Raw genomic sequence first — 13,423 nt, 5'->3', positions numbered from 1 at the left:
AAGACAATGAATAGAACTAATAAGTGATCATTGGTCGTGCTTGTTGACTTTCCACAGCTTTCCTCTTGAACTGGGTGACACTTAGCTTTTTACTTGCAAGTGATGATTTGATGATATTGTACGGCGAAGCTTTGCTGTTTGGTGATGTTGTTGAAGCTCTTTGAGTTCTTCAACTCAGATTCCTTCTGCTCTCGAGTTGATTGTGCAGGCTCAATTCCTTATTTGTTCTCCAAGCAGATGTGGCAGCTTCTCTAGTTCTTCAGCTCGGACTCCTTGTGCTGGGTTGATTGTACGAGCTGCATTCTTCTCTGCTTGTTTCCTCTGCATGGCGGGCAGGCACGAGGTAGAGGTATTGGTCTGTTTCTTTCTTCAATCTTTCCAAGTGCCCACCTCTTGCTCTCTTTCTCCTTGTCCTTAGTTGAGGATGAATCAGCACGTTGTCTCCACATGCTTCGAGGTATCATCTTCACTTCCCTTATACGTAAGAGACGAAGAGGAAACACAAGATGATGAGTACTCGAGAGCAAGTGCTGGCTGGAGAAAGGACAGGGAGAAAGCATGATATGAGATACTCTTGCTTTCAACCTTCATGATATGAAATACTTTTGCTTTGGATGGGTTGTTTGCAGGGGTATCCCAGGGGATGAAAAATACAGAGTGACTTGAGAGGGTTTGTTGGAAAGCCATTTCAGAGAGGAAGAAGTGCTGAGAGGGTGTGCCTTTGCTGTGGAAGGCGAAGGTAGATACTTATGGGACTTTTCTTCACAACCGGAACTATTCCCTCACTCATTGTCGGCAGCCGGTGGATGGATGAATAGTACAAATTACGCGCTTTCTGACAAAGCTGCCCGTAATTTCCAAGCTGCATGTTGCATGTGACGAGTGACGACACGTCTGGACAAATTGATTTTTTTGAAATCCGGGGTTCGGCTCGTGGTTTCTGAGCAAGCCCATCCTTTAAGAAATGAAACGCCTCTTTTGAGAAAAGAATCCGGCTTTTGAGAAAAGAATCCGGCTTTTGAGAAAGGAAACTCCTCTTTTGAGAAAAGAATCAGGCGTTTGAGAACAAAGCTCCGACTCTTCGATTTGCGAGAGGACGCCTCTCTGAGGAGCGCCTCTTTGATTTCTTCTTTTTATAGAGGCGTTAATTTTGTTCCACAACACACTTGAGCTCCCTCTTGTAAACACTCCCTTCTTGCACTTCCAAAATCTTAATCAGTCCGACTCTCTTCTTTCTTTACCACCTCTGAAAAATGTCTGGCCCTTCCGATCGTCGTTTTGACTTGAACATTGGTGAAGAGGCAGCTCCGCCTTCACCAGACAACATATGGCGCCCATCCTTCATATCCCCTACCGGTCCCCTCACCGTTGGGGATTCGGTGATGAAAAATGACATGACCGCTGCGGTGGTGGCCCGGAACCTTGTCACCCCCAGAGATAACAGACTGCTCGCTAGACGGTCTGATGAATTGGCAGTTAAGGAGTCTCTGGCTCTTAGCGTGCAGTGCGCGGGTTCTGTGTCCAACATGGCCCAACGCCTATTTGCTCGAACCCGTCACGTTGAATCGTTGGTGGCTGAAATACAGAGTCTCAAAGAGGAGATTAGAGGACTCAAGCATGAAAATAAACAATTGCATAAGCTTGCACACAACTATGCCACAACCATGAAGAGGAAAATTGACCAGATACATGAATCTGATGGTCATATTTTACTTGATCATCGGAGGTTTGTGGGTTTGTTCCAACAGCATCTGCCTTCGTCTTCTGAAGCGGCACCGCGTAGTGAAGCTCCAACTGATCAACCTCTGCTGCCTCCTCTTTCTGTGGCCCCGCCGACTGCTGAAGCACCGCCGACTACTGAAGCACCACCTGACCAATGAATGCTATTAGTTTACACATCATTGTAAAATATTTTTACTTTTATGTTTTTTTTTTTTTTTTTTTTTTTTAGGTGTTGTTTTTTTTGTTTTTTTTTTTTTTTTTTAAGTGTTGTTGTTTTTTTTTTTTTTTTTTTTTTTAAGTGTTGTTGTTGTTTTTTTTTTTTTTTTTTTTTTTTTTTTTTCAAATTATGTAAATTAATGTAAAAAGACTTTGTTTAACCTTCCCCTACACTTAAACTAAATAACACAAACTCATATAAATCAACCAAATAACACAACTAACTAAACAAAACAAAATAAAAGCAGTAAAGATAAGGGTGTAAGAATGCAAAGCTGATTGGGTTAGCGATTCCAAAGTCTCCCTTCGTTGAATGCTTGGGTTGCCTCCCAAGAAGCGCTTGATTTAACGTCTTTAGCCGGACGAATCTTTCCTTTAAATTTCCCTCGGCTCCATTTGTACCTAAAATCAAAGAAAGAAAAATAAATCAAATATCAAAAGTAAAATACACAAACACCATTATAAACATAAACAAAAACAAAAATAAAGGGATTAGCAAATTTGCTAATCCCCGGCAACGGCGACAAAATTTGGTGCGAAAATTACTTGACACACAAATTAAACCCTCTTTTGACAATTGTAGTATAGATGTAAGTAGGGTATCGTTCTAGGCCGGGGATTAAGAGGGATTGCTAATCTATTCTAAATTAATTTAAAAATATTAAACAAGACTCAAGGACACAAAACTAGGCTAAAAACTCTAATAACTCGAAACACACTTAGAATGACTCAAAATAATGAAAACAATCAAATTAGACACTAGGAACTGAAATGGACGGAAATTGAATTAAAAGACTAACAACAATGAAAACTAACTAAATAATATAATTTAATAATGGGGGGTAGTTTGGTTTTAACGAGAAGTAAATTAAACTTAAATAAATTACAGAATTGACAAAAGCATGAATTAAGGTGAAATGATAGGTGACAGACTAGCTAGAGGGTTCTTCTCCACACATGACACATATGCAACCTAAATTGATTTTTCAGTTGTTCTTTCAATAAATTGTAAATCTCAACGCCCCAAATTAACCGTGAATTGCACTAATTAACCTTCAGTTTTTCCACAAGTTATTGGGTTGGATGATTGCATACGACAACCCAAAACATTCCCTACAAGTTCCCTACATGAATTGCATAATAGAGATACAAGCAAGAATCATTAAGTTCTATGAAAAACATAAGCATTGACGAGGCACTCGTTACTATGATTTGCATGAAACTTATGCCAAGAATTTACTTAACGTGATTGTGACTAGCAACCTTTACTACTTGTGAATATAAGTTCATAACGATTAGGTGAAATTCACTTATATTCTAGCATCAAATTCATGCATGTAAATTAAGTATGCATTCTTAATCGACATACAAAAATAAGTTATCAATCAAGCAGTTAAGCAAATTAAATCACAACTCAGAAATCACAACTGAAGGTAATCAATTCATATTACAAATATATTCATGGCTTTGAATTAACCTCTAGCCAAAATAAATTTAGTTACACATTATTATCAAATTAATCCAAAAGTAAAATATGAGTTTGAGAAGATAAAACCAAGAAGAGTGGAGTGAAGCCTCTGCTTTGTGCTCTGCGCAGTCCTCTTCGTTCCTCGCCAGTCTGCCCGTGCCTTCTCATGCGCCAGTTTCTGTCAGTCTCCCTCTCCTCACTGGTCTCACACGCTGCCCAAAAGGCAGCCTTCTTTCCTCTCTCCCGCGCCCAACAGCCTCTCGGTTTCTCTCTTTCTCACTTCTCACTGTCCCCACGTCCTGACATGCGCTTCCTGCGCTCAAAGCAGCCTGCTCTCCTCTGCGTGCTGCAAGTCTTTTTCAAAGCTGCAAGGGCAGCTAAGCTCTTCTCTCTCCGCATGTCTCTCTATTTTATTCTTTCTGTTTTCTTTTCTTCACACGCTGCCAAGGCAGCCCTCTCTCATTCCACCTGTCTCTCCCGCTGCCCCCTCGGTTTCTGCTTCTCCTCCCCGGTTTCTATCCCCTCTCCCCGTCTGACTTCTTTTCCTTTTTTTTTTATTATTTTCTTTCCTATGAGCTGCCAAAGGCAGCTCCCCCCTACCGTCCCATTTTCATGCTTTATTTTCTTATTCTTTCCACCAGTCCATGCGCATTCCACTTCTATTTATTTTCTTTTGTTTTTCACTCAATGCTCACCCATTGTCTCTCCACTCCCTCTATTATTTTTCTGTTTTCTTTTTGGCAGCCTTGCTGCCTTCCACTTCACGCTTTGCCCCAACATATTTCCACATGTGTTGTCCATGCAAGCTTTCCATCTTTTTGTCACTGCCAAGGCTCACGTTTTCCTCCTAGCTGCAAAGGCAGCTCCTCACTTTTTGTTTAGTCTGTGACATTACACAAATTAATTAATCCATTAAAGAAACAAATATGTGATTTTCATTGATGGGAAGCAGACAATTAATAATTTAAAAAGACGAATTTAGCCAAGATTCAGGTAATTAAGAACTAGATAATAATTAAAAACTCATTTGTGCCATTTTTATTTTCTTTGCATAACAAAACCTATAAACACAAAAATAACGTAAATAGCTCAAAAATATAAGGAACTAACCAAGAAAAGACGAGTGAATTTAAAGTAAAAATATATATAAATTTGATCCGATCAACACTCATCCACTACACCCATTACATCCACTCATTACCAAACATCCATCCACTACACCCATTACATCCACTCATTACCAAACACTCATCCACTACACTTATTACATCCACTCATTACCACAACATACACCACTACTGAAGGGAAATTTATGAGATTCATGGATGGGATTTCTAAATGACTATCATGCATATACAAATCAAATTTAATATACGAAAGCCGCGGAAGCATTTATAACATATTAACAAAGCTATAGTCATGCAAATCCCCTTCAAGGTTCATAGGTTTATACCTCTTGATCTAGACTTGAGACCAAGGATGGACCACCTCCAAGCCCTTTGTTCCTTGAACTCCTTGAGCCTAGCTTCCATCCTTGCCTCCTCCACTTTGATAGAATGAGTGCTCCTAGGTTCTCTTCAAGTTTCCAAAGTAGGAAACCTCTAAAGATCCTCACCCACTAGAGTAGTGAGAAGGATGAAGGAATAACCAAAGGGTGAAAGATATGTTAGTAAAATCACCCCAAGGTGGCCGGCCTTTGTGTAGTTTTAGAGAGATATTCTTTTGCCTCTTTGTTGTTTTTAACCACACAAAAACCCTAATGAACAATATCACTATAAAGTTCCTTATATAGACATAAGAAACCTAGCCAACAACTTGACTAAATATCTCACCCTTTCCAAACCTAAAATGGCCGGCCCTCTTTGTGTTGTTTGGGCTTTGGGGTTTCATTTATTTCAAGTCATCCAATGCTTGAATAAAAGCCCAATGGGTTTAGGCCCAATGGGCCCAATTAAACCCGAACGTTTCTTTAAGCCCAAAACGATCTTTATCGCTTTTATGATTTCTTTAGACTTTCTAAATTAATCACAACACTTAATTAATCCAATTAATTATTTCCATCATCCATTAGTTACTCACTACAATAGTGTATTGGTGAACAATCTTTTAGGTTCTAATTAGTAAGGCAGTGAGGTGATTGGCATCAATCCAATTGATTATATTTAATTCAATCACTTAGTGAATTAAAACTTCATTTTAATTCACCTTTCTTCTTTGACGACTACATTTAATCATCTAGAAGAACTCACAAGCTATGAGTGACATCTAACCATATGTCATAGCTACCCAAGCTAATGTAGAAGTTTATCCGGAGAACCTATTCAGTTGGAATTACAATGTAATTTAATCATTCTCTAAAACAATACTCTCAATCACATTACTAGGGTATGGATATATTATGTCAAACCCCTAATGTGATTATTCCTTCTTATATGATTCAATTGAGTCGTATAGGAACGCTTTCCTTTATTACGCTCGATACTTCGGCCGAAGATTCCCGAATCATATCTTAGAGTATTCTTCCTCTCTTATCAAGGATTAGAGATTCCTTGTTGCGCATACACTTGCCTTCATGACTAAGTGGCTTAACCCCAACTATGCCGTTGACATTCTGATAGAGTGACTTTTGACAAAATCAAAGATCAAGTACTTAACCACAAGACAACGACGATGCCTCAGGTCAAAGGACTACTTACATTATTCCAACCATTAGAGTTACTTGCTTGACATGTGAGTAGACCTCCATGCAAGTACTCTCGTTCGATTGTGTTCAGTGAACTCATTCCCTTAATGAGCACCTACATACTTGCCTTAGTGTCACAACACGAATGGGATGAGACTTTCCATCCTTCCAATTGAAGCGGACACAGTATGTACCGGTCTTCGCATTGTCAGTATCCCTCCGACAATCCAATGACCAGGAACCTTTTTGGACATTTGGTTATGTGAAGAAGGTCTCTGTAGTCTAACATCATTAGATTACTTCTTCAATCGATCCATTGTCCATAGATACATTATTTAGGACATATATCGTTTATAGAGATAGTCCTAATTAGTATCTTTGCCATTTGATGTATAAGAGTCATCCATACATCGATTCAATTGTCCTGAATGGTTTCTTCCAAAGATTGACTTTCAGGGCATATTTCCAACAACTACCACCTTAATTAGATGGTGGTCCTCTCCCTAGCCTATAAATACATCCACCCTTCATCATAACAAAGAAAGGAAGGAAGGAGGAGAAAAGATTCATCCAAAGACACTACATTCACATCTCACAACTCCATACACTTACACTTTCATTCCTTGGTCGTGAGCACCATCCATTCCTCCATACAACCAACCCTTCAAACACTCACCAACACCTTGTGCCGTAGCAAAGGAAGGGAAGGAAAGTGCTTGGATGTGCTTGCTGTCCAACTTGGATCGTTGGAGCGTTTAGGTGTTTTCTTTCTTTTGTTTTCAATGTCTAAATTTGTTTATCTTTGCTTTGTAAGTATGAGGAACTAAACCCCCCTTAGCTAGGGGGGAATTCAAAGCCATGAACATACTTGCAATATTAATTGATTACCTTCAATTGTGATTTCATAAGTTATGAATTCAATTTGTTTAACTGCTTGATTGATAACTTATTCGTGTATGTTTATTAAGAGTACACACTTAGTTTGCATGCATGAATATGATGCTAGAGTATAAGGGAGTTTCACCTAATAGTTACAAACTTATATTCACAAGTAGTCGAGGTCGCTTATAAACGATCACGTTAAATGAATTCTTGGTAGGAGTTTCATGCTCATCGTAGTAACGAATGCCTCGTCAATACTTATAGTTTTCATAATGCTTAATGATCTTTGATTGTATCTTTATTATGCTGTTCACGAAAAGGACTTTTGAAGAATGCTTGAATTGTTGTATGCGCTTTCCCATCCAATTCAATAATTTAAGCGGACTTAATTAACCTGGGGTGTTGAGTTTCATGATTTATAGAAAGAACAACTGAAAATTGGTTTATGTGCAAGTGTGTCATGTGTGGAGAAGAACCCTCTAGCTAGCCCATCATCCATAGTTTGCCCAAATTCGTCCAAAATATGTTTGTTTTGTTTTCAAATTCGTAAAATCAAATCCCCCTTTGCTTTAAAGTGTTTTATTAGTCAAAATCTGTTTTGATTTGTGTTTTTAAGTGTCTTGAGTCAAGTTAGAACTTAATTTCGTCCAAAACCATCCCTAGAGTTAGTTTAGTGTCTAATTCATTATTTTAAGTTGTTTTGAGTCTTTTAAATGAGTTTTGAGTCTTTTTAATTTGTATTGCATCCTTTGAGTCTAGTTTGGTGTTTTAAACTTAATTTTATGTTTTTAAGTCAGTTTAGAGGTTATTAGCAAGCCCTCCTAATCCCCGGTCCAGAACGATCCCTACTTACATTCTTTACTACAATTGATACAAGAGGGTTTAATTTGTGTGTTATGTAAAATTCGCATCAATAATTCAAGGTTCGGGATGCATAGTAGATGACATGTGGCTGCTTGTTCTTCCTTTGGCCTAAAATAGCTCAATTTGCATAATCTGATGCATCACACATTAGTTCAAAAGGAAGGCTCCAATATGGTGGAATGATGATGGGGGCCGAAGTAAGCATGTCCTTGATGTGTTTGAAAGCCTTCTCACATTCCTTGTTGAACTCAAAGGCCACTTCTTTTTGGAGGAGACGACATAGGGGCTGTGCAATCTTTGTAAAGTCCTTGATAAATCGACTATAGAATCTTGCATCACCAAGAAAAGAACGAACCTTTCTCACCGAAGTAGGAGAGGGTAAGTAGCGTACAAGATCTATTTTTGACTTATCAACCTCAATTCCTTTTTCAGAGATTATGTGACCTAAAACTATGCCTTGTTTCACCATTCACCATAAAATAACATTTCTCCCAATTTAAAACAAGGTTAGTTTCAGCATATCTTTTCAATATTAAGGTCAGATTATCCAAGCAATCATCAAAGGACTTACCAAACACACTAAAATCATCCATAAAGACCTCAATGATCTTTTCAACATAATCTGAAAATATACTTACCATGCATCTTTGGAATGTGACTAGTGCATTGCATAAACCAAATGACATGCGACGATAAGTAAATGTACCAAACGGGCAAGTGAAAATTGGTCTTTTCTTGATCTTCCGGGGCTATGACAATCTGATTATAACCGGAATAACCATCAAGAAAACAATAAAATGCATAACCAGCTAACCTTTCAGGCATTTGGTCAATGAATGGCAAAGGGAAGTGATCCTTCCTTGTGGTGGCGTTGAGCTTCCTATAATCAATGCAAACTCTCTAACCAGTTTGGATACGATTAGGCACAAGCTCATTCTCTTCGTTCTTGACCACAGTGACTCCAAATTTCTTGGACCGGCGAAACCCATGACTATCAAAGATTGGATAGATCACTCCACAATTAAGTAGCTTAATTATCTTATTTTTCACAACTTCCATCATTGGATGGTTAAGTCGGCGTTGAGCTTCTCGTGATGGTTTAGCCCTCTCCTCCAAGAGTATATGATGCATGCAAGTTGTAGGACTTATACCCTTGATGTCAGCCAAGGTCCACCCAATAGCTGTTTTGTATTCCTCCAACACCCTCACCAACTTCTCATCCTCTTGTGCCGTGAGTGTGGAAGACACTATGACGGGTAAAGTATCTTGTTCTCCCAAGAAAACATACTTCAAATGACTTGGTAGCGGTCTAAGTTCAAGGGAGGGTGGCTGTTCCACTGAAGGTAGCATCTTATTAGTCGAAAGTAAACTTGAAATTGGGAGCATAAGCTTACCATTTTGTAGTGGCAATGACTCTAGGGCAGCCACTATCTCGACCACATCTTCACTAGGGTGCACGGCAAGGGAGTTTTCATGCATGTCGTGGGTATGCTTTACTGTTGCTCCTTAGTTTTTTAGTCCCATTCCATTTGTAATGACCGTTTCAAGTGCATCCTTATTCAAATCTTCAAGGTATTGTTGCGCCAAAGAATTAATGATATCAATAGAAAAACAAGAATGATCATCACTAGGATACTTTATAGTTTCAGAAAGATTGAAATCAATAACTTCCCTATCAAATTCCATGGATAACGTCCCTTTAAACACATCTATGTTGGTGCAGGCTGTTTTCATAAATGGCCTTCCAAGTAGAATCGGCAATGAGGAAGAATGGGCCGAGTCTTCCATCTCGAGTACATAGAAATTAGCCAGAAAGATTAAGTGATTAACCTACACTAAAACATCTTCCAAAACTCCTTTTGGATAAGCATTAGATCGATCAGCTAATTGAATAATCACTCCATCATTTTTCAGCTCACCTAAGTTCATAAATGCATAAATTGAATAAGGCATAACATTAATGGATGCACCTAAGTCTAACATCGCATGTTCAAAATGAGTATTGCCTATAACATAAGGAATTGTAAAACTACCCGGATCTTTGCATTTAGGGGGCAGTTTTCGTTGCTAAACGGTTGAAACATTCTCACCTACCCTTACGACCTCCTTGTTCGAAATCCCCTTCCTTGTTGTCCAAAGTTGTTTCAAGAATTTGGCGTACTTTGGGACTTGTTTGATTGCATCCAAGAGTGGATTATTGACTTGAACTTTCCTAAATGTCTCAAGAATGTCCTTGTCACTTTCTTCCTTCTTTGATTGCATAAATCTGCGAGGGAATGGTACATTGGGTGGAATAGGGTTAGAATTAATAGAATTTGAACCTTTCTTACCTGTGGTGGACCGATTGAATGGATTAAGGAGTGTAAGAGGCTGCGGAAAGGTTGCTTCCTTCCTTGTCATGGCCTTGTCATGGTTCTCCTCATCAATTTGCAACTTATGGTCCTCTTTTTTACTTGATTTGGATGGTTGAGGATTAGTTCCTACCTCTTTTCCACTTCTCAATGTGATTGCCATGGCAAATTCAAAGCCTCATTTTGGATTGACAATGGTGGAGCTAGGTAGTTTCTTTTCTTCTCTAAACTGCCCTATGAACTCCTCCATCTGCCCAATTTGCTTCTTCACTTCATTCATCTATTTGGCTTGATTTTGTTGGCCCTGCATTAATGAAGTTAGTAATTGAAGAAGTTTATCATTATCTAAAGATGAACCTGAGTTGGTTTGGGCAGATTGTGGTGAAGGTTGTGGTGGTGCATATGACCTTTGATATATCCCAGGGGGTGGTGGCCGAAATCCTCCTTGTTGGGCAGGTTGTTGTAGTTTTCTCCACTTGAAATTTGGATGATCTCTCCACCCCGGATTGTAAGTGTTGGAGTAAAGGTCATTACATTGCTGACTGTGGCCTTGAAAGCCTACAGCATTGAGGGTTTCCCATCCACTAATCTCAATCAATTGAGGGCATTGGTCATTGAGATGTCTTTGCATAGAACACACTCCACATATGGCTGCATTTTACATTTTAGATCCATCCACAACCTGTGATACAAGGGTAGTGAGGTTAGCTAATTGAGATTGAATTTCAGAAATTGCACTTACCTCATTAACTTGGGGTTGTTGTCGTGGGGTGTCTCTTTCTCTAACATCTTCATATTGTTGTGCATTCAACGCTCTATTTACAATGAAGATCTTTGCAGCCGTCGGGGTTTTGTCCACTAAAGCTCCTCCCACTGAAGCATCAAGCATTTGTCTTTCAATAGGAAGAAGTCCTTCATAGAAATATTGAAGTAAAAGCTCGTCTTTCATTTGGTGTTGTGGACAAGAAGCAACTAACGTCTTGAAACGCTCATAATAGGCTGGAAACGACTCTTCTTGGTTTTGTTGGATGCCACTAATTCTCTTCCTCAAGAGAATGACTCGTGAGGTTGGGAAAAACTTCTCTAAGAACGCTCTCTTCATGCTTTCCCAAGAAGTAACCGTTCCAGGTGCCAATTCATACAACCAATCATTAGCCTTGTCCATAAGTGAGAATGGAAAGGCCTTCATCTTCAATATGCTTCCATCAACGTTGATTGGGGTCATGCTTGAACAAACTACTTCGAATTCCTTCAAATGCTTGCTTGGATCCTTCATGGACAACCTATGGTATTTAGGAATATGGTGCAGCAAGCTTGACTTCAATTCAAATTTTTCGGTCTTTCCTTGAGTTGTCGTGGGACATTGAATGCATATGGGCACGTCATTGTCCAATCCCGAGACAGAAAGTTCTTTGATAGTATGATTGTCCGCTACCATGTCTTGTCCTCCCTCTGCTTCTTGAGCGCTGGGCTCTTCTTCCTCTTCTATTTCTTCTTCTTCAAGCACTGGGTCAGGGCTACGTGGATTAGATTCTTGATGATTTCTCTTCCTTCTCAAAGTCCGCTCAAAATCATTGTCAAAGTCAAAGATATGCTCACGAACTGGTTGAGAACTCCGAGTCATAAATTGGTACCTAAAAACAAGAAAACAAAGCAAGGTCAGAAACTAGAAAGAAAAATACACGAAAATAAGCAAAAAGAAACAACGAAGGATTAGCAAAGTTGCTAATCCCCGGCAACGGCGCCAAAAATTTGATGTGAAAATTAACCAAAACACAAATTAAACCCTCTTATTGACAATTGTAGTAAAGATGTAAATAGGGATCGTTCTAGACAGGGGATTAAGAGGGATTGCTAATCTACTCTAAACTGACTCAAAAACACAAAACTAGGCTAAAAACACTTAACTAGACTCAAAGAACTCAAAACAAACGGAAAGGACTCAAAACTAACTAGAATGACTCAAAACAGCACAAAGCAAGCAAATAGACTCAAAATAGACTGATGAGACCTAAAAACCCTCAACCAAACCATTATTAAGTTGATAAGCGAGAGATGTTTGGAATATCTCTTCGTGGCCTTCCACCGTGGTAGCTCCAATCGTTTATGACTTGTACACCGCCTTCACCCTATCATGGGGAAGTACAAAGTGCATGCTTATACTCAGGAGGAGTCTATACACATACTTGATGAGGTGAGTGCAGGCAACGAGGATGGCCAACATCATATCATTGTGAGGCTATTCTTGAACCCCTTCATGAACTAAGCATGGTGGGAATGACTTAACTAAGTGCAATGGAGCCAACATCATATCATTGTGAGGTGACATTCTCTAGAGGCCAAATAAGATGGGTACTTGCATTAGATGCAAATGAGTAAGCGTACTCTCTCATTATTATTAATGCTAGCCAACATCATATCATTGTGAGGTGGGCTTGGTAGTAGTGAGTCTCCCATACCCTACTAAGAGTTTCCTACAAAAACTCTCAGATTCCAATGAGGGATATGGAATTTGCCAAAAATAGTGGGTGGTGCTATTTGATTTAAAGACCCGAATCAAATAGCTTAAAATCAATCAATTTATATTCGTTATGTATTTGTTTACCAATTTATTTGCAAACACTATCCAACACTTGACAAATAAAAGCCGAAAGCTTTAGTTTCCGGACTTGGTACTACAAAACCATAAATTGTCTTTAATGGCTTGTAAATGTACCTAAGTAGTCTCATCCTCACAATCTTCCTATTGATAAAGTATCATTAGAAGAATATGTTAGATAAAGTCTATCATAAAGAGGACAACACTTTTAATGTCATAATTCTTCAATTACAAAATGTTGTATAAAGAAATAAGGGTTGTTTTGAACAACCCCTTAATCAATGCAAACATTAGTGCTTGTTTCTTTGTTACATGAACAAGGAACTTTAGAAGAAAGCACAAAGGCATGGACACATTATGTGCCATGATTCTTCACTTACAAATTGTTGTATGAAGAAATGAGAGTTGCCTTGAACAACTCTTGAAAATTTGTAATTATGTTTAGAACATAATGGTTGGTTGACAAAAAAAATAGTCCATCAACATGGACTTATGATGATTTTGAATTATTGAGTGTTGAAGTGATAAACCACTTAACGAGACGGAAACTAGGCAAGGACTTCACCTTTGTTTCCCTATCCTTATAGTTCACTAAGTTTATTGTAAACTATGTAGTGAACAATAAACCACATGCTCTC

The sequence above is a fragment of the Malus sylvestris genome, chromosome 8 (assembly GCF_916048215.2).
Source record: "Malus sylvestris chromosome 8, drMalSylv7.2, whole genome shotgun sequence".
NCBI classification, from domain to species: domain Eukaryota; kingdom Viridiplantae; phylum Streptophyta; class Magnoliopsida; order Rosales; family Rosaceae; genus Malus; species Malus sylvestris.
Note: the sequence above shows the minus strand (reverse complement) of the source record.